Raw genomic sequence first — 19,999 nt, forward strand, 5'->3', positions numbered from 1 at the left:
CCATGGTCTTTTCAGTTTTTCAAAAACCGGGAATATGTTTGTTATTTTTATTATTATTATTATTTTTTATTATTATTATTATTATTATTATTATTATTATTATTATTATTATTATTGAAAAAGAAACCCACAAAATCACTTTTTAACTTGTTTACTTCTAAGTATTTACATTTAGTTTTACTACACACTCAAGTATTTTCAAGCCCTATCTGTGGCCCATTTTCAAGAGATGTTTGGGATGTTAGCCTGGGTCAAGGCCCAGCAGTCTTCTGGAACTTATTCTCGTTGAGCTGTCATTTATGTGATGGCTGTTCTGGTTTCCTTGAGAGTTGCCAATCCCCTCTTGTCGCTCTGATATCCTGAGCTGATGGTCAATGGGATTAATCCTTGAGGTAAGGGTGTGGTCACCAAAAGTCTGTTGGGCAGGAAACCTAATCTCCAGGTCAGCAGGGTCAATCTTAGCTTCTTTTGATATCAAAGCTCTGCTTATGGGATCTTCTGAGGTAAAACCTTTGTTTCCTTCTATTTTACTTTAATCTCTGATGAGTGCACCTTCTACTATCCTCCTGTGACTAATTTTGTTGCTTTTGTATATAAGCCTACTGTTTTTGAAATCCATCCTGAGAGTTAAGTTGTACTGCCCTTCTATGTTCTTGGATGTATATATGGCAGCCCCAAAATACACAAGGAGGGCTGCCCACTACGCCCTATTGTTTCTAGTAGGAAATCTCCTAACAAAAACTTAGCTGTGTGGTTAGCTGGAGAACTAGGGATATACTAAGGTATATGTTCAGAATCCCATATTAAACATTCAGTAGATTTCATAGACAAAGTTAAGAAAAAGAATATAAAGGGACACATGGTTAGTTTTGATGTAGTAGCACTATTCACCAATGTCTCCTTAGATAAAGTATTATAATTCCTTCAGACTAAACATAATGAGGGTATTTTTAATCCAAACATCGAAATAGGTGTCTTCCTTGAGTTGATTAAATTGTGTGTCAGTAATACTTATTTCACATTTGAGGGACAAGTTTACAAACAGAAATATGGAGTAGCTATGGGGTCCTCATTATCACCTATACTCGCTAACATCTATATGGAATATTTCGAAACTAATCTAGTTCCTAATGTTAATGTCCCTAACTTAAAACTGCAAGGATGGTGGAGATATGTGGATGATATTTTTGCTATTCTGCAAGGTGATGAAAATGAAATAGAAACTTTTCTAGATGAACTCAATAAGTTTGATAACAATATCCAGTTCACTTTAGAGAAAAGTAACAATAATAAACTGCCCTTTTTAGACATACTCTAAGAAAGAAAAGGAAACAGGATATGAATTTCAACACATATAGAAAGCCCACACATACAAACTCAAATATTCATTTCTTCTCTTTTCACAGTCATGATATAAAAATAGGGGTTCTAACAGGTTTATTTCTTAGGGCAATGAGAACAATTGACCCTTGCAAGATAGAACAAGAAATAAATTACATCGGTAAAAGCTTCAATGCATTAGCATACCCGGAATGGTTCAGAAAAAGGGCGCTCAGCAAAGCTAGAAAAATTTTTTACAGAGCAAATGTAGAGAGTACATGGAATAAAGAAAACAAGAAAATAGTTGCCCTCCCTTTTATGCCTAAAATGAAACAAATCACTTCAAAAATGAAAGAAAGTAAATATAAATTTGTATATACCTTCGATAATACCGTAAAAAACTAAGTATGTAAATATAAATTGGAAGGCGAAGACAGTAATACAGGAGATGTAAGGGGGGTATACATAATCAATTGCAACAATTGTGGAGACAGATATGTTGGGGAATCAGGTAGGGGACTAAGGACTAGAATCCAAGAACATAGAAGGGCAGTACAGCTTAACTCTCAGGGGAGTGCTATAGCTAGGCATTGTTGGGAAAATGACCATAGGATGGATTTCAAAAACAGTAGGCTTATATACAAAAGCAACAAAATTAGTCACAGGAGGGTAGTAGAAGGTGCACTCATCAGAGAGATTAAAGTAATAGAAGGAAACAAAGGTTTTACCTCAGAAGATCCCATAAGCCGAGCTTTGATATTAAAAGAAGCTAAGATTGACCCTGCTGACCTGGAGATTAGGTTTCCTGCCCAACAGACTTTTGGTAGCCACACCCTTACCTCAAGGATTAATCCCATTGACCATCAGCTCAGGATATCAGAGCGACAAGAGGGGATTGGCAACGCTCAAGGAAACCAGAACAGCCATCACATAAATGACAGCTCAAAGAGAAGAAGTTCCAGAAGACTGCTAGGCCTTGACCCAGGCTAACATCCCAAACATCTCTTGAAAATGGGCCACAGATAGGGCCTGAAAGTACTCAAGTGTGTTGTAAAACTAAATGTAAATACTTAGAAGTAAACAAGTTACACAGTGATTTTGTGGGTTTCTTTTTCAATCTTCAGAAGAAAACTGAAAGAAGTTTTTGTTTGGTTCATTATTATTATTATTATATGTTTTTTGTCTATCACTGTCGTCCTATTCAACTGGGTTGTTTTTATAGTGTGGGGTTCCATGTTGCATCCTGCCTCTTAAAGAGTTCTTCACTTTTGTCACTGTATGTGTGCTGTTTTTAGGAGCACACACTTCTGCATGAGTCATAGAGCTACTAAGGCATCTAATTTTTCCAGGTTCCTTTTCAGTATTTTTATTTTCAGGTCTTGATACTTTTCAATCTTTTCTCTCTCTCGCTCTTCTACACAGTGATTTTGTGGGTTTCTTTTTCAATCTTCAGAAGAAAACTGAAAGAAGTTTTTGTTTGGTTCATTATTATTATTATTATATGTTTTGTCACTGTATGTGTGCTGTTTTTAGGAGCACACACTTCTGCATGAGTCATAGAGCTACTAAGGCATCTAATTTTTCCAGGTTCCTTTTCAGTATTTTTATTTTCAGGTCTTGATACTTTTCAATCTTTTCTCTCTCTCGCTCTTCTACTCTGGTGTCCCATGCTATTGCAACATCAGTGAGTGATACATACTTCTTGATTTTGTACATGGAACTTACCCAGCAGATATATACTTAGCTATAGACCTCCGTCGTCCCCGACAGAAATTCGAATTTCGCGGCACACGCTGCAGGTAGGTCAGGTGATCTACCGCCCCTGCCGCTGGGTGGCAGGAATAGGAACGATTACCGTTCTAGAACCAGATTTTCTCTGTCGCGGTAGTGTCAACATACGTTGTTGCTACCTCCTGACTTGATTTTCGTTTTTTCATCGCCACACGACCTTCTGGGCTGTCTTTTGCAGGGAAGAAAGTACTGGTCTTTGGTTTGGCATACGCTTTTATTAACTTTTTAATGAATTTGGCTACAAAATTTCGAAGAATATATTACGTGAAACTACCGAATTTTTCGGTAGACACTTATAGTTTGCAATAAGGGAAATATTGATTCACTAATACGTGTATAAGTGTTAGAACTTGATGAAGGAAATATAAGATCTAACTTCCTACTTTAGGAAGTCAGAAAGCATATAACTAGATACGCTTCCTTTAGAAGCTTTAAGAGCTCTCGTACTAACGAGCAGTTAGAGTATTGACAATTCTAGTAGTTGTTGCATCCTCATCACCTTCTTACTCCACAGAATCTACAATTCATATGTGCAAATTTGAAGATAAATGGATGGAGCTCAAAAGGCGAGCTCTAAAAAGGTAAGAAGTGAATATAGTGTTCCCAGTGCAGTGGAGGGTGCGTCTGATCGGCTCCGTGGCGCTTCCAGGCCTAGACCTCTTCCAAACTCCCAGAACCCAGTGGAGGAGGAAAGTCGACAGCCGCAGGAAGGTTAGGGAGAACCCCCACCGGTCAGGCGTCCCCTCGGCAGGTTCTGTAGAAACGTCCCAGACTGCCAAGGATAGCCATTGATAAGGCATCCTTAAAAAAGTGCGTCTCTTCATCTTACATCCGAAAAGACGAAGAAATGTATGTTTGGAGTGATCTAGCGCGTTCTCTGAAAACTAAGAGAACACTGAGCAAGAGCCAGCTGCTGCCAGGAATAAGCCGCGTTCCAGCAAGCTAGCGTGAGGTACGTTCCTATAGCCAGCAGCGAGGCGCGTTCCAGCTAACAGACTAGCGCGAGCCGCGTTCCTACAACCAAACGCGAGCCGCGTTTCTAGAAAATTTTTCTTGGCGCAAGGCGCCTTCAAAGAGACGAAGCGCCAGCCTGGTCGCAAATGCGCCAGAAAAACAGACGGCTAGAGCAAGGAGCCTTACAGTAGAGTGGCAATCAGAACGATCCTTCCATTGAACGTTTTCCGGGCAAGAGCTCTTTCTAAAAGGGGTCTAGTAGGCGCTCGGGAACTGTCAGGGCGCACGGGACCTTCCACGCAAGCGGAACGTTCCAGGAGCGAGTCTCCTTTCTAGCGTGCGGAACATTCCAGGCGCTAGGTGCAAGGATCCAGGCGCCAGAATATCCTTTCCTCTATCTGCCTCGGGGGGGGGTCCAGGGAACAAGAACGGGTAGTAGAGTATCTGCTGTATGAGAATACGATACGGCAAATCATAAGCACATACCGTAGTTACTTCTTTGCTGAGCAACTCCATTACCAGTATCCTTCCAGGAATTTCCTAGGAAGGACTACGCTTAAAGGGATTGTTAAGACAACACCTACTTAGCTTCTAGATTTATCGAAGTCTTGTTTCGCTTAGATATGCATTATAAGAACTTCCTGAAGTTCGATATAATGTTATAAGATTCCTTTATTAAATGGAGTAGCTGGCAAACTCTGGAAGAGTAAGGCCAGTCGGCTAACGAGACTGCTATCGCTTAGACACCAACGCAGTATCATGTAGGTGTCGGTCATGAGTGGTCGGTTACATGTCTCTCTCCTGCGGGATGGAATGAATAACCGTCTCTCTCCCCTACAATCGTGGTTTTAGCCTCGGATTGAGGGGATAGTTAAGCAAACATAAATAAAATATTGTCTGCCTTTTGCTAAGAAGCCTTCAATAAGAAAGATATTACATTTCAATGCTGTTTACCGTAGGTAACAGTTTTTAAAGGATTCTAACGCAGCGAAACTCTATATTGTATAATGCTCTCATGCTTACGAAAGCATGGCTTTATTAGAGTACATGCTTAGTGAGAAGATGAATGTAGTAGAGAATTCACTTTAAGACTACGGTATGGTCAAGTCTTATGCACATACCGAGGTTAACTACAGAATTCCTAGTATCCTTACAAAGGTTTCCTAGAATTAATGCTGTTTACCACAATGTGACAGTATTATAAAGGATTCTAATACGGCAGCGCGCGTATATATAATTCTCTCATCCTTTCGAGAAACGCACACAACCTTTTTAAATTTCGGATATTGCTCAAGAGAAGTTGGGTGAGTCGGATGGGAAACATTCTCTTAGTGGCAGGAGTTGTTTCCCTGAATGGACTATACTACGTATATAAAAGTTTTTTCCCACAAGGACGGAATTAACATGTGAAGGATGTCGGGTACCATAAAGGCATAGATGTTATGGCACATAACCTAAAAAGAACTAGAAGGAAGCGCCAGGCTGGCAAACAAATTGTGCCAGAAGCACCATCCAAGATATTTTCTCGTTTTAGCGAGTTATTAACCTAAGAGTCCAGTAGCCTCTCGACAGCAGGCTCGGTAACGGCAAGATTCGTTCCTGATTTCGTTACCCATTTAATCGAAAAGGGTCGCTTACAAGGAATGATGAAATGATTTATTTTAATCACTTAGGCCAATTCCACGACTCTCTCATATCGCAAAGAGCATCGAGGAATCTCTTTTTTTTTTTTTCGCCCATTGTTTCGCGTTAACAAAGAGAACCTATTTCGGGAACAGACACGGAACGTAACGATCCTTAAGAGGTTCGATGCAAGATTTTGCATGTCCCGTTGAGAACCTTCTCGATTGAAGAAATAATAACTGTTAACGTATGTCTAACATTTATTGAAAAGAGTTGTGAGAACCTGCGGAAAGTCTTCTTCATAGATCTCTGTAAGGTAGAAGACGAACAGGCTTCCTTTAGACTGCTTCTTTTCCTCGAACCAAGAGAGGTAGCAATATAAGACATCTTTAAATTTAAAGAAGGGGAATAAACTTTAGCCCTCCTTTTTTTCCCCCTAGTTATTAAAGTTCTTTAACAGATATTAAGATAATTGGGCGTCAAGGAAGAGGATGTATGCCTCATTTTGGCCTTAGAGAGGTTGGATTCACAGAAGTCACGTTCTTCTCACAGCATGTTTCGTAAGGCTTTTCCAAGAGTATCTGGATATTCTATCGAATCTATTATAAATAGACCTATAAAACCTCTCCACTCTGAGTCTGTCCGCGTGCAGACTGACCAGAAGTGGACATGAATGAGAGGTTTTTTTCAAGGTAAATGACAATAGTCATGGCTAAGACATAGAATTGCTGCAGATCGTGTTAGGGAATGAGGAAACTGCCCTCTTCCGATACCTCTGTGAACCACATAGCGAGGTTTTTTTCTTCACTTTCAGAGGGAAGAATCACCTATGTATATATCTGCTATCAAAGAACGCAGTTAAAGGCCATACTCTGTCTCTACAAAGGGAATTAGAGATAACAGAGGATTAAGATCTTCGGATCTTATACGATACCGCAATACTGACAAGAGTAGGATATCATGTACTTCGAATGGATTTTTTTTGTGGCCACAGATTCCGTGTTCCGACAAAATGGAACTGCTCCTCATCTGACTTCTTTGAGGAAGTTTATGAAGGAATTCTTTGTTTCTCTTAGCCCTAAACGACCAAGAAGACAAGTGAATTTTTGTGCATTGGAATCTCGCATCAGATTCAATGGAGACTCGGCAATGGGTTCTTGCCAGCATAGTATGTCTGGCAAACAAAAGAAATAAATCCCTCTATTCCTGACGCAACGCTTTCAGAGAGAAGTTTAGTTGCCCAGCAGAGGGTACTTACTTTTCATCTACAGAAGAAGATATGGTTTAAACGTTTGCCTACAGAGTCTTCCGGGTGCGATGAGGGCTCAAAATGCTTCTCAGAAGGTATTCAGAAGGATACAATAAGAGCTAGAAATCAGGGTTCCGCCCAATTTCAGCTCAGTCTCTCCTTCGACTTCCAGACTCCTTCCCTTCCTTCGGGCAAAGGATAGGGAAAGATTCTGCAACGAAACCTCATCAACATGTTAGAAGAGATCTCGTTAGCAAAGAAGTGTTCACGAAGGATCCCTCCTCTTGGAGGAAGACTCTTCTCTCTCGTGTTGTTAGATATCCTGTCGTCTACTGGGTGTAGCTGACTAAATCACCTCCCCTGGCCAGGGGCCAAAAGCTCAAAGGGGAAGAATTTCTTCCACCCTTCTCCAGTCTCCTGATAAACTATGTGGTTGTTCAGGACTCTCGGACAATTGTAGCGCCAGCCAAGCGCCAAATGCCAATACAGGCGAAAAACGCCAGAGGCGGACAGTTCCATGGAACTCTGTCATGGTCGGATACTGAGAAGGAGCGGGCCTCCAACCTGGCGCAATGCGCCAGAGGCGAACAAATCGGACAGATATAAGAGTGTCCGATGTGGACATCGTCAGACAGCCTAGAGACTCTTCCAAGCTCGAAGCTCCAGCAAGTGTGGAGGAGCCAAGCCAGGCGCGAGGTGCCAGCCAGGCTCTAGGAGCCAGCCAGGCTCTAGGAGCCAGCCAGGCTCTAGGAGCCACCCAGCCAGGCTCTAGGAGCCAGCCAGGCTCTAGGAGCCAGCCAGGCTCTAGGAGCCAGCCAGGCTCTAGGAGCCAGCCAGGCTCTAGGAGCCAGGCAGGCTCTAGGAGCCAGCCAGCTCTAGGAGCCAGCCAGGCTCTAGGAGCCAGCCAGGCGCCATCCAGGTGCCAGGCTCCTTCAAGGCTAGACTCCAGTCAGGATTGAGGATCCATCCAGACGCAAGGCTCCTTCCAGTAAAGAGAAACCTAAAGCTCTGTCATGTAAGAGGGCTAGTCCCCATTGATATGATACAGGTAAGGCTCTGCCATGTAAGCGCCCCACCGTGGGTCAGCCCCCATTGGCACGATCCGAGAAGGCTCTGTCGTGTAAGCGGGCTAGCCCCCATTGACATGATCCATAAGGTTTTGTCAGTCCATAGGTTCCCTACCTCGCTGAAACTCGTGAGGCATGCCAGACTCATAGACAGTAATCATGAAGTCTTCTGCCAGGCTCCAGGTGCCTTCCAGGCGCAAGGCACCAGCCAGACGCAAGGCTCCAGCCAGGCGCGAGGCGCTAGCCAGGAAGGAGGAGCCAATCAGGCACCAGCCAGGCGCGAGGCGCCAGCCATGCGCAAGGCGCCATCTAGGCGCGAGGCTCAGCCAGGCTCTAGGCGCCATTCAGGCGCAAGGCTCCAGCCAGGCGCGAGGCGCTAGACAGGTGCTAGGCGCCTGGCCAAGCGCTAGCCAGGCTCCAGGCTTCACCCAGAAGAGATCTATATCAAGAACGCCCTGGCTTCTTTGAGACATTGTGATCTCCTAAGCACTTGATAAGTGCATTGATGATTCCTTCAAACAGCTGAGAATTAAAAGCGCATGAAGTGCGAGCTTTTCCGAATTCTTGTTCTTTCCCTAACAATATGTCATAATGACATATTAGCTGTCCACACGGGAGATGCAACTCTGTGTTGACTAACCATTATCCGAAGGATGTTTCAAGATAACCTTCGAGGGATCCTTCTCTCTTGGTTGATACGGGTCTGCGGATACATTGCTGGGATAGGGAGCAGATACTGATCCTTAAACTAGTGAGTTAAATTTTATTTAACGTCGTGTTTTTTCTTTGGGTTGTTTGAAAGGAGTTTGTAGATAAACTCTTTTCAACTTAAGCACTAACCCTCGTGTTAGGATCAGGTGATCGGGATCGGTGTTGTGCTCCTTAATTATGCCACTAGCATAGGCATATTGTCATGTAAGAGGCTCTGTCGAGTAAATGGATAAGACCCCATCGACAGACCCACAAGAACTCTTAGCCATAGGTCACATCCTCGCTGAGGCTCTTGAGGCGAAGCAGATTCCTAGGCATTAGCCATGGAGGCTTCCGCCTGATCAAGTAGGAACCAAGGTTTTATTTATTTATTACCTACAACGTATGTTGTTTACCTGTCTATTCAGTAAATAGTTGTCTCTTTCCCACCACCAAGGGTGTCAATCAGCTAAGTATATATCTGCTGGGTAAGTTCCATGTACAAAAATGATATTGTTAAGATACAATAAAGTTTTGTACATACTTACCTGGCAGATATATACGATTGATGGCCCACCCAACCCTCCCCTCAGGAGACAGGTAGAAGAGAAAATCTGGTTCTAGAACGGTTTAATCGTTCCTATTCCTGCCACCCAGCGGCAGGGGCGGTAGATCACCTGACCTACCTGCAGCGTGTGCCGCGAAATTCGAATTTCTGTCGGGGACGACGGAGTCTATAGCTAAGTATATATCTGCCAGGTAAGTATGTACAAACTTTATTGTATCTTAACAATATCATTTTTGTCAGCATCATGTCTGGTCTATTGGCACATATCACCCTATCTGTTTTGATACCATAGTCCCAGAGGATCTTTGCTTGCAAGGTAGCTGGTGTTTCTTGCACAGGCTCCAGTGGAGGGCTTTTGCTACTGAATCATGCCGCTTTTTGTACTGGTTCTGTGCAAGTGCCAGACATTTGCTTGCTATGTGGTTTATGGCCTTGTTTTTCTTATTATACTTCCTGCATATGGGTGAGATGTTATTCCCATTTATCGTTCTTTGGTTATAGCTGGTTTTTAGGTCCTGGCCTTGTGCTGCAGTTAGCATTCCTTCTGTTTCTTGCTTCAGTTTTCCCCTCTGTAGCCATTGGCATGTTTCTTTGCTGGCCAGTTCTTAGTTTGTCTCATGTACTGTCTGTGCATTGGTTTGTTGTGCCATTCCTCTATTGTCTTTGTCAAACCGGTTTCTGTATATTTCTGGGTCTTCGTCTACTTATATCAGTCCTTCTTCCCATGTACTCCTTAGCAACTCGTCTTCACTGGTTTTCAGATATTGCCCCAGTGCTTTGCTCTCGATGTTGACGCAGTTTTCTTTGCTTAGTAGCCCTCTCCCTCCTTCATTTCACGTTATGTATAGTCTGTGTTTGCTCTTGGGTGTAGTACTTTGTGTACTGTCATGTATTTCCTAGTTTTTTGGTCTCTGCTGCCGAGTTCAGCCTTCGTCCACTCCATTACTGTGCTGTATCTGATTACTGATACTGCCCATGTGTTCATGGCTGTCATCATATTTCCGGTGTGGAGTTTTGACTTGAGTATCGCCTTAAGTCTGCATATATTCTTTCCTGATCGTGTCCTTTATCTCTTGGTGTTTTATATCCTCTCCTATTATTCCCAGGTGTTTGTATCCTGTTTCATTTGTGTGTTTGATGCTATTCCCATCTGGTAGCTTTATCCCTTCAGTCCTTGTTACTTTGCCATTTTGTATGTTGACCAAGGCACATTTTTCTATTCCAAACTCCATCCTGATGTCCCCAGATACAATTCCTTACAGTTTGAATTAGGGTATTATTTTATTAATATTATTATTATATTTAATCTTATTCATATTTAAAAATTAGTATTTATTGTTAGGTAATCTTTTATTCATCATACAAAACAAATAAACATTAATTTGGATAAAAAAAATTGCTCATCTCAGTGTGAGAGAGTGTTATTTATTGTTTTTACCTATTGACATCTCGGCTATTAGCAGTGTCCCTCCAAAAGATTTGGAAAGGAGGAAACCCGTTTTTTCACCACTTGTGTCATTCCACAAGTAATATTAGTATTAAACCTCACAGTATTATTGTTATATTATTAGTTTTTTTGTTATTTAGTCTTTTTAATCTTGATATTAATAGTATTTTAAAATTAGTCAATATTTTACCATAGAAAATGTATTTAGTCATGAAAATAACAAAAATACACTAGTTAGTGAATATTTTGGTATGAAAAAATCCGCGAATCTTTAGAATGCGAATACGGGAGGTTGATTGTAGTAGCAACATCTTATCAGTGACATCCCCCGGTTAACTTCTGAAGACTCTCATGAAGAATGTTAAAAGTAACATGTTAGAATTATTGCCCCTCTTTTTTTTCATTTCATAAAGATGTTCGTTCAATTCACTTCTGGAAATGAGATGATGTTCTTGTGATTACATTCCTTTTGTTACAAGCATTTTATCAGACATTGATCCTGCCAGTTTTCACTCCTTGACTCCCAGCTCAATCCAGGCTTGTATTGTTTGATTTCTAACCAGAAGAGACTAGGTCTTCAACTGGCTTTAAAGGCCTTCTTCAGGGAAGTACTTGGGTGCTGGGCTATTTTCAATAACCAGTTTTGACTATGGGACTTACCCAGTAATTATATAGCTAAGAGTTTCACTTGCCTTAGTTAAATTCTAAAATTCATGGATTGCGCTAATTTTCTGTTTTGTTTTAGCAAGGTAACCATGACCTTGCCCACTTTCAGGGTAAGAGAGGAACCAATTGGCAGAGAGCTCAGTTTGTTTCTGTTGGTTGATGGTTACAGACTGGTTGTCAACTGCAGTTAATTATGGAATTCTTTACATTTCCTATGGTTTATCGGCATTTGGTGAAGTATTGATTGTGTTGTTTTGGCTGACTCAGCAAGATTATTTAGGTTTAGGTTCTCTTAAGAACTAGATAGTTTTGGATTTTTTTACATACTTGTCTTTTCTCTCTCTCTCTCTCTCTCTCTCTCTCTCTCTCTCTCTCTCTCTCTCTCTCTCTCTCTCTCTCTCTCCATGTTGGACTCAAGTGTTGCTAACATTAGGTATTGTGCGAATGGTTATAAGACTAGGTTGACCAAGGAGTCTTGTGATACTCGTTCTATGTGTACAAATTGCCTAGGATAAGTACGTTCGGTGAATGCGAGATGTAATGAGTGTCATGATTGGGATGAGAGAACATGGAGGAACTTAGAATCTCATTTAAGAAAATTAGATAAGAGATAGAAAGAGAAAGGCTTTAGCTAGAGCTAGTTCGAAATCAGCTAGCCAGGGATCGTCAGATTCAAATGTTCCTGTTATTTCTGTAGCCCCAGTTCCCAGTTCTCTTACTGTATCACCTTCTAAAGTTTCAGGCTCCCACACTCCTGAACTCAACCCATCACCAGTCTAGAGGAAAAACTTGAAAAACTTTTTCTCTATTTGTGCAGACAATGGAGCTTTGAATTTTAGCCTAGCCTAACCCCTTTTATTTACACAAATGAATAATCTACCCACCTGTATGCGTTCTCCAACTCCAGTATACTCCAGAAATGACCTTAGAACAACAGCACAACAAGACTTACGACCCAAAAACTCCAACCAGACAGAGCTCTCTCCTACCAATCATACACTACCAGCATGTGCCTTCTAATCCCCCGTGTTATTGTTTACATCCCCCTGATGCCACCGCCATCTTGTCTATGACATCACAGCTATGACGTCACAACACGACTTAAATACATCAACAGACACCTTCTAGAATCAACCATATGCTGTCCATATATAGGACACCCACCATATTTCAACAATGCATAAAATACCAATAACAATTATACAATATATAATCACATGTATCTCTTTCTCCCTCCCCTCCGATTGTTTCCTAACCTAGTCCCCTCTTAATTTCCTTTATCCTCCAACTCTTACCCTCTACATAATTTCTAATACATTCCCCTGAAACTCCTGTTTTAGTTAATACATCAGCCACTTGCTCCTTTCCTTTTATCCATCTCACCTCCTTTATTTCCCTGGATTCAATGGCTTCCCTTATTGCTGCAATATTATTTTTAATCTCTTGCTAATTACACCAGTGCTAGATTTGATGGCAGTCATTAGTGTTTTACTATCCGTGTTAACCAAAGCTTCTAAATTTATCCCTCCTACTACCTCTTCCCACAAATGCTTGAAATATATCAATCCTTCTACAGCTTCCCCAACACTCAGGGCTTCGGCCTCAATGGTGGATTTTGCCACTCTCCTGGATTTCCTAGACTTCCACCATATGGGACTTCTCCTCTTCCCATCTTTCAAAGAAATAATATAACCCAGTTGAGTATGGCCATCTTCTATGTTTCCAAATGAAGCGTCTGCATAGGCTTCCCAATAAATCCTTTCTTCTTCCATCTCACTTATTGTAACTTTGCCCATCATGCTCTTAGTTTTTCTCACAATTTTAATAAGCTTCTTCATATCCTGAGTTGTTCCTTCTTGAAATGCTTTACTTAATTCGCTAACATCATATGATATTTCTGGCATTGTATGTAGTGATACCCAATTCAGCTGTCCTACCACTGATCTATACTCAGTTAACTCCTTTTGTTCTAGCACTCTATTACCCGTATATCTTCTAGCCTCTGGTTCTCTTATAGAATTTATTTACTGCCGCTGATTAATGGAAAATCTATTCTCCTTCTGCTCTATTACTACTCCTATATACTTGAACCTTTTACTCTCTTGTTCTCCTACTTGTAAATTCCCTTTCAATTTCCCAATCGTTTCCTTTAAGAATCCTTCAGTTCCTCCGTAGCAAAAATCATCTACGTGTGTACACAAAATGCCATTCACTTTATTGTCCTTTTTCCAAAAGAATATATTAGGTTCTAGTCTACTTCTCTCACCTTGAAGCTCCTTCACTACTTTCACCACTTTACAGTACCATGCTTTTGCTGCATCCTTGAGCCCATAGACTGTTTTCTTCAACTTCCATAATCCCATCCAACCATCTTCCCTTGGTGGCTTCAAATACACTTCTCTTTGTATCTCGTCACCTTGTAAATATGCAGTTTTGACATCCAATGTATATCAATTCCAATTTTTCACCTTTATTATGGTTAGACAGAATTTTAAAATTTCAGCATTGCATGTGGGAGCGTCCTTTTCCCACTCTGCCATCTCTTCTTCAAACCCTCTAGCTACCAATCTTGCTTTACATATCCTTTCCCCCCCTTTTATCTTTTCAGTTACTATCCATCTTGTAGATATAGCTTTTTGTCCAACATCATTTACCTCTTCATATACCTGGTTATCTCTCCAACTTTGAAGTTCTTTTTCCTTAGCTTCCATTATGCTTCTATTTTCAAATCCCAGCAACACCACCTCTTCATCTTCAATTTTTTCTACCTGACTATAATCCCTCAAGTTAACTCAACCTTTGTTACCTGACTGTGAGTCTTGTACATTGTACGAATCAGCCCATGCTTGGCTTGATCTTTTTCCTGCAAGACCTAATATAGTCCATTCTTTTACTTGTCCTGTATTGTTGTTTATAGCTCTAACTATATTTCCCTTTTTGAATTTTGGTATCTCTTCCATTAACTCTCCTTCTATTGACCAACTTTTCCCGGTATCCTCCACTGTTTCCTCTACCACCTCTCTTTCTATAGTCTTTTCTGTGTCTGCATTCCTTCTCCCACCTACTATTATCTCCTCTCCTTCTTGCCAGTCTACTTTCCCTTCATTTGGGCCATCTGATCTACCTTTCACACCATGGGATTTATCTATTCTAGCAGATATCTCTTCTGTATCTGGTGATCGTCGTTGAATCCTAGTCACATGTATCCTAGCTACTTCTCTTAAAGAATCCCCATGTTTGACTATTATTGTTTTCCCCGATACTCCCACTACCTGAGCAGGTCCTCTCCATTCATTTTCATTTTCCCTCTTATATAATACCTCATCTCCTACCACTGCTTCTTCAAATTTATTTTCTCTGATGTTTTTAACGATATTCTTATTTTATTACATGACTCATTTTTTATAAACGCTTCTCTGGCCTTGTGCATTGCATTCAATGTGTCCCTTACCATACCTTCTTCCATCCCGTTTTCTCTGCTTGCAGGACTTGAACTTTCTTCTCCCATTAGGTTAGGCAGTGAAGGGTTTTTTCCAAATACTAATTGGTTGGGAGAGAAACCTCCATTATTCATTAAGCAGTTCCTAGCACTCACTATCCATTTCAATGCTATGGACCAATCTACTTCCTCCTCCTCCATCATCTTTCTTACACTTCCCTTGATCATGCCTACAATCTTTTCACATAATCCATTGCTCCACGGAGATTCTGATGCTGTGGCTAATACTTTAATATTCCATCTTTCTGCCATCCTCCTTACTTTTTCATTTTGAAGTTCTCCCCCATTATCTGACAATATTTTGGAGGGCGCTCCAAGTATAGCAAACCAGCACTCAAAAAGTGTCTTTATTATAGTTTCTGGTTTCTTATCTTTTATCCAACAGGGCTAACAATACCTCTCGTTGCCATATCCACTATTACCAAGAACTTTCTCTCTTCTATCCCACATCCATCGCTACAACTTCATTAAACGTTCTACTCCAAGAAAAGCCTACTACTGGTTTGGCGGGGTTTCTTTTGTATCTTTTACAAACCTCACAATTTTCAAACAGTTCCGTTAGTAACTTTCTTATTTCCTCTTTTTCTTTTTCGATTAACCCATTACTCCATTGTGCTTCCATATTTTATCTCCACTTTCATGACCAAACTGTAAATGTAATTTCTTCATTGTGTTCTTAATTTCCCTCAGATTCTTTCCCTTCCAACCCTCCAGTAATAATTCTTCTACCTTCCTCCTCCTTATAGGTACTCTTAAATGTCCCTGTTCTTCTTCACTTAACTCTACTTTCATTCCCCCTAATACTTCTATTTTGACACAATTTTCTTTCAAATTTAGGGTCATACCCATTTTACTCATGGTTTGCTTACCTATCAGCCAGGGTATATCACCCTGCAGAATTTCTGTCTTCAAATAAAACTTTCAGTTTTGTTCATGCAACTTACCTGTCAGATATATATATAGCTGATAATTCCGACGACCGACAGAATTTAAAACTTACGACACACGTTAGTGGGAGTCAGTGGGGTTAGTACCATTCCCGCCGCTGGGAGGCGGGTATCAGGAACCATTCCCATTTTCTATTCATAATTTTTTCTGTCGCCGGTGTTGTGAACATCTGTTTACAGCACCTCCGTCTGGATTTGGAAACCTTTGGCTACTTGAGTATCCCTTTTGGTTCTTTTTTGGATTAATTGACTTGGATCGGTGGCTAGGCACACGTTATTAGTGGATTGATTTGATTTTGGTTTGGATTTCTCTGGATAATATATCAGGGTCTAGTACAGCTAGCGCTTAGATTTTGCTCTAGGATGATTGTAGAGGTAGGCTACTGAAAGCTTCAGTAGACCCACATACGGTATGTAAAGGGTTGCAGGGAGCATGAATGTGTGTATGAAAGCCGTTGCAAGGAGTGCGAAAGATTAACAGATTCTGAGTGGAAGGCGTATGAGACCTATCTTAGAAACTAGAAAAGGATAGGTTAAGGAGGTCTTCCTCCAGGAGTGTTTCAGGTGTGCAGAAATTAATGTTTCTCCTGTTAACCCTCCTTCTGTTAATTCTCCTAACCCTGTAGTGTTGCCTCCGGGCCCTGAAACAGTGTCAGTAGAGAGTAATACTTTGTCCTTAATTTTGGAGTCGATTCGAAATTTAGAATCGAAAGTGTTGGCTCTTGAGAGCAAAAGTGATGTGCAGAAGTGCAGTGATACCCCTTGTGTAGTGGAGGGTGCGTCAGATCGGCCCTCCCGTTTCGCCTCTAGGCCTGGACCTCTGCTTGACTCCCAGGACCCGGGGAGGGAGCATGTCGAAAGCCTAAGGAGGTTACAAGGAACCCCCACCGATCTGGCGTGCCTTCGGCAGTTACTGATGAAAATCCCCAGACTGCTAGGGAGAAAAACTTTCCAACCGGAGCCCCTCGTACTCCCCTTCTCAATTTTCTTCTTTTAAAGCATCGAAGGCATCGGGGTTCGTTAAAATGAAGAAGTCGCTTTCCACGAAGCAAAGCGTTCCGGAAAATCCACGATTGGATGGAGGAGAGGAAAGCGTCAGGCAAGTCCTCTTTTGGCTGGTTTGCCGCCATCAAAGACTCTGCGGAAAAGGGGGCATGTGGTACGAGACGGGAGAGGACGTAGGCGTTAAACTACCAGCCTCTGCTCAGGGTGATTTCGGGAGCATCGTGGACGCCTCCAGAAAGAGCCCTTCTGTCTTCATCAAAAGTTCTCTTGGACTCATAACGAGTTCGACTTCCATCTAAAAGGCCTCTTCAGGACTCTAGAGGTCTTCAACTTTCTCGACTGGTGTCTTGGAGTTTTGGATGCCAGGTCAAGGAGTTCTGATACCATTAGTCTGGGGGAGCTGTCCAGTGTACTGTCTTGTATGGACAAGGCCGTCATGGGATTGGTTCTTGAGGAGGTTGGCTAACTCACTTTAGCTCGGGGATTCTCAAAGCAAGAGAGCACTCTTCTGTAACTTCACAGCCAAATCCGTCTCTCCAGTGCAAAAGGCGGACTTGCTCTTCGCTCCGTTTTCAGACCATCTCTTCCCCCAGACTATGGTTAAGGACATAGCATCGAGCCTCAGGAGAAGGCAACGCAAGATCTTCTGGCTCATCTTCTAGAAGACCAGCAGCTGCTCTTCTTCTGGCGCTTCTTTTACCAAGAAACCGAAGCCCTTTTGTGCTGGATCTTCCTCGAAAACAGCCTCTCCGAGGAAGGAGGCTCTTCCAGAGGGAAAACCCCTGCTCCGTCAAAGAGTTAGGAAGTGATTTGGAAGTCCTTCAGACGCCGGTAGGAGCCAGGCTCTTTTGTTCGCGAAAGCCTGGGAAGAGAGAGGTGCCGACCCTTGGTCGCTAGATATTGTGAGGAAGGGATACAGGATTCCGTTCTTGAAGTCACCCCCGCTATCCTCAACACCAAAGGATTTGTCTCCTTCGTATCGAGGAGAGAAACAGAAAGTGCTTTTCGATCTGCTAGAACAAATGATCAAGAAGCAAGCGGTGGAACAGGTCTTCGACCTGGAATCTCCAGGCTTTTACAACCGTCTGTTTCTAGTGCCGAAACAGTCGGGGGGGTGGTCACCCGTTCTCGATGTCAGCAGCCTAAACCTCTTCGTCACAAAGAAAAAATTCAAGATGGAGACAACCTCAATCTGTGCTGTCAGCTTAAGACCGGGGATTGGATGGTCTCACTAGACCTCCAAGACGCGTATTTTCACGTCCCCATCCATCCCCAATCAAGGAATACTTGCGATTTGTCCTGAAGGGGAGATATTCCAATTCAGGCACTTTGCTTCGTCTGACCACAGCGACCGATGGTTTTCACCATTCTGATGAAGAACAAGGCGAGGCTGCTTCATCTGGAGAATATAAGGATCTCTCTCTACCTAGACGACTGGCTTATTCGAGCTTCATCGCGAGACCGGTGTCTGGAGGACCTGCACACGACCCTGTCGTTAGCGAAGTCCCTGGGGCTTCTGGTAAACCTCGAAAAGTCACATTTGACTCCTTCTCTATCTGGGGATTCAGATGGACTCAGTGGCTTTTCGGGCTTTTCAGTCCCAGGGGCGACAACTTCAATGCTTGGAAAAAGTGGCGACCTTTCTGGTGAAACCATGCTCGGTGAGGGAATGGATGAGTCTGCTGGGACCATTTCCTCACTGGAGAAGTTTGTTTCTCTGGGAAGGTTGCACCTCAGACCTCTTCAATTCTTCCTAGCCAACAATTGGAAGAACAAACAAGATCTGGAGGCGATTTTGTGTTTAACGAGAGAGGTGAAGGATCACCTAAGTTGGTGGTCAGATCCACGGAAGCTCGCAGAAGGGCTCTCTCTCAAACTTCGGAACCCCGACCTAGTGTTGTTTTCCGACGCGTCGTCCACGGGTTGGGGAGCAACACTAGGAGGGAAAGAAGTGTCAGGCACCTGGAGAGGGAACAGGTGTTCTGGCACATCAATCTGAAAGAGCTATCAGCGATTTACCTGCGCTCAGGTTCTTCCAGGAGGGAAATCTCCGGCAAAGTCATTCAGATCAACTCGGACAACACCACAGCACTGGCATACCTAAGAAATCAAGGGGGAACTCACTCGCCTTCTCTGTTTGCCATCGCAAAGGAACTCCTGTTATGGGCGAAAGCGCAAGACGTCACTATCCTGACAAGGTTCGTGTCGGGAGTACAGAATGTTCAAGCGGACCTTCTCAGTCGACGAGGACAGCTTCTGCCGACAGAGTGGACCCTTCACCAGGAGGTTTGCCAGTCGCTGTGGAACCTGTAGGGTTGTCCGCAGGTGGACGTCTTCGCAACTTCCAGGACGAAAAGACTTCAGCTGTATTGCTCCCCAGTTCTGGACCCGGGAGCAGTCGCAGTAGACGCCCTACTTTGGAGTTGGTCGGGTCTAGACCTATACGCCTTTTCCCCCGCTCAAGATCCTCAGGGAAGTGATGAGGAAGTTCGCGGCATCGAAGGAAGCGAGGATGACACTCATCGCCCCTTCTGGCCAGCAGCCGACTGGTTCACAGAGGTGATGTCCTTCTTGGTAGACTTTCCGAGGACTCTGCCCTTAAGGAAAGATCTACTCAGACAGCCCCACTTCGAGAGGTACCACAAAAACCTCCCCGCTCTGAGTCTGACTGCGTTCAGACTATCAAGAAGTTGGCCAGAGCGAGGGGTTTTTCAAGACCTGTGGCGAAGGCGATTGCCACCGCAAGGAGGCCCTCCTCAACCGCTCTGTACCAATCGAAGTGGGCTGTCTTCAGATCCTGGTGCAGGAAGAAGGGCATTTCCTCCACCACAACCTCTGTGAGCCAGATAGCTGACTTCCTTCTTTATCTGAGAGAGGAAGTGAAGTTAGCTGTTCCAACTATTAAAGGCTACAGGAGTGTGCTTTCTGTAGTCTTCAGGCACAGAGGACTCGATTTGACTAATAATAAAGACCTTCATGATCTCATTAGATCTTTCGAGACTAAGAAGGTCATACAGCCTAAAGTACCCTCGTGGAACTTTGATGTGGTGCTCAAGTTCTTGATGTCAAGTCACTTCGATCCGCTTCATTCAGTTTCTCTGAGGAATCTGACGAAGAAAACGATCTTCCTAACCGCTCTGGCGACGGCGAAGAGGGTTAGTGAAATCCAGGCC

At 42.8% G+C, this 19,999-nt stretch overlaps 1 protein-coding gene across 4 annotated transcripts in view; it reads left to right on the forward strand.

Annotated features, from left to right (window-relative positions):
* The window catches only part of LOC135211979 (CCR4-NOT transcription complex subunit 3-like), a 164,652-nt gene that overhangs the window by 75,928 nt on the left and 68,725 nt on the right, over window positions 1–19,999 (forward strand). The gene's annotated exons all lie outside the window — the stretch shown is intronic.

This window comes from Macrobrachium nipponense, chromosome 40, assembly GCF_015104395.2.
Source record: "Macrobrachium nipponense isolate FS-2020 chromosome 40, ASM1510439v2, whole genome shotgun sequence".
Lineage (NCBI taxonomy): Eukaryota > Metazoa > Arthropoda > Malacostraca > Decapoda > Palaemonidae > Macrobrachium > Macrobrachium nipponense.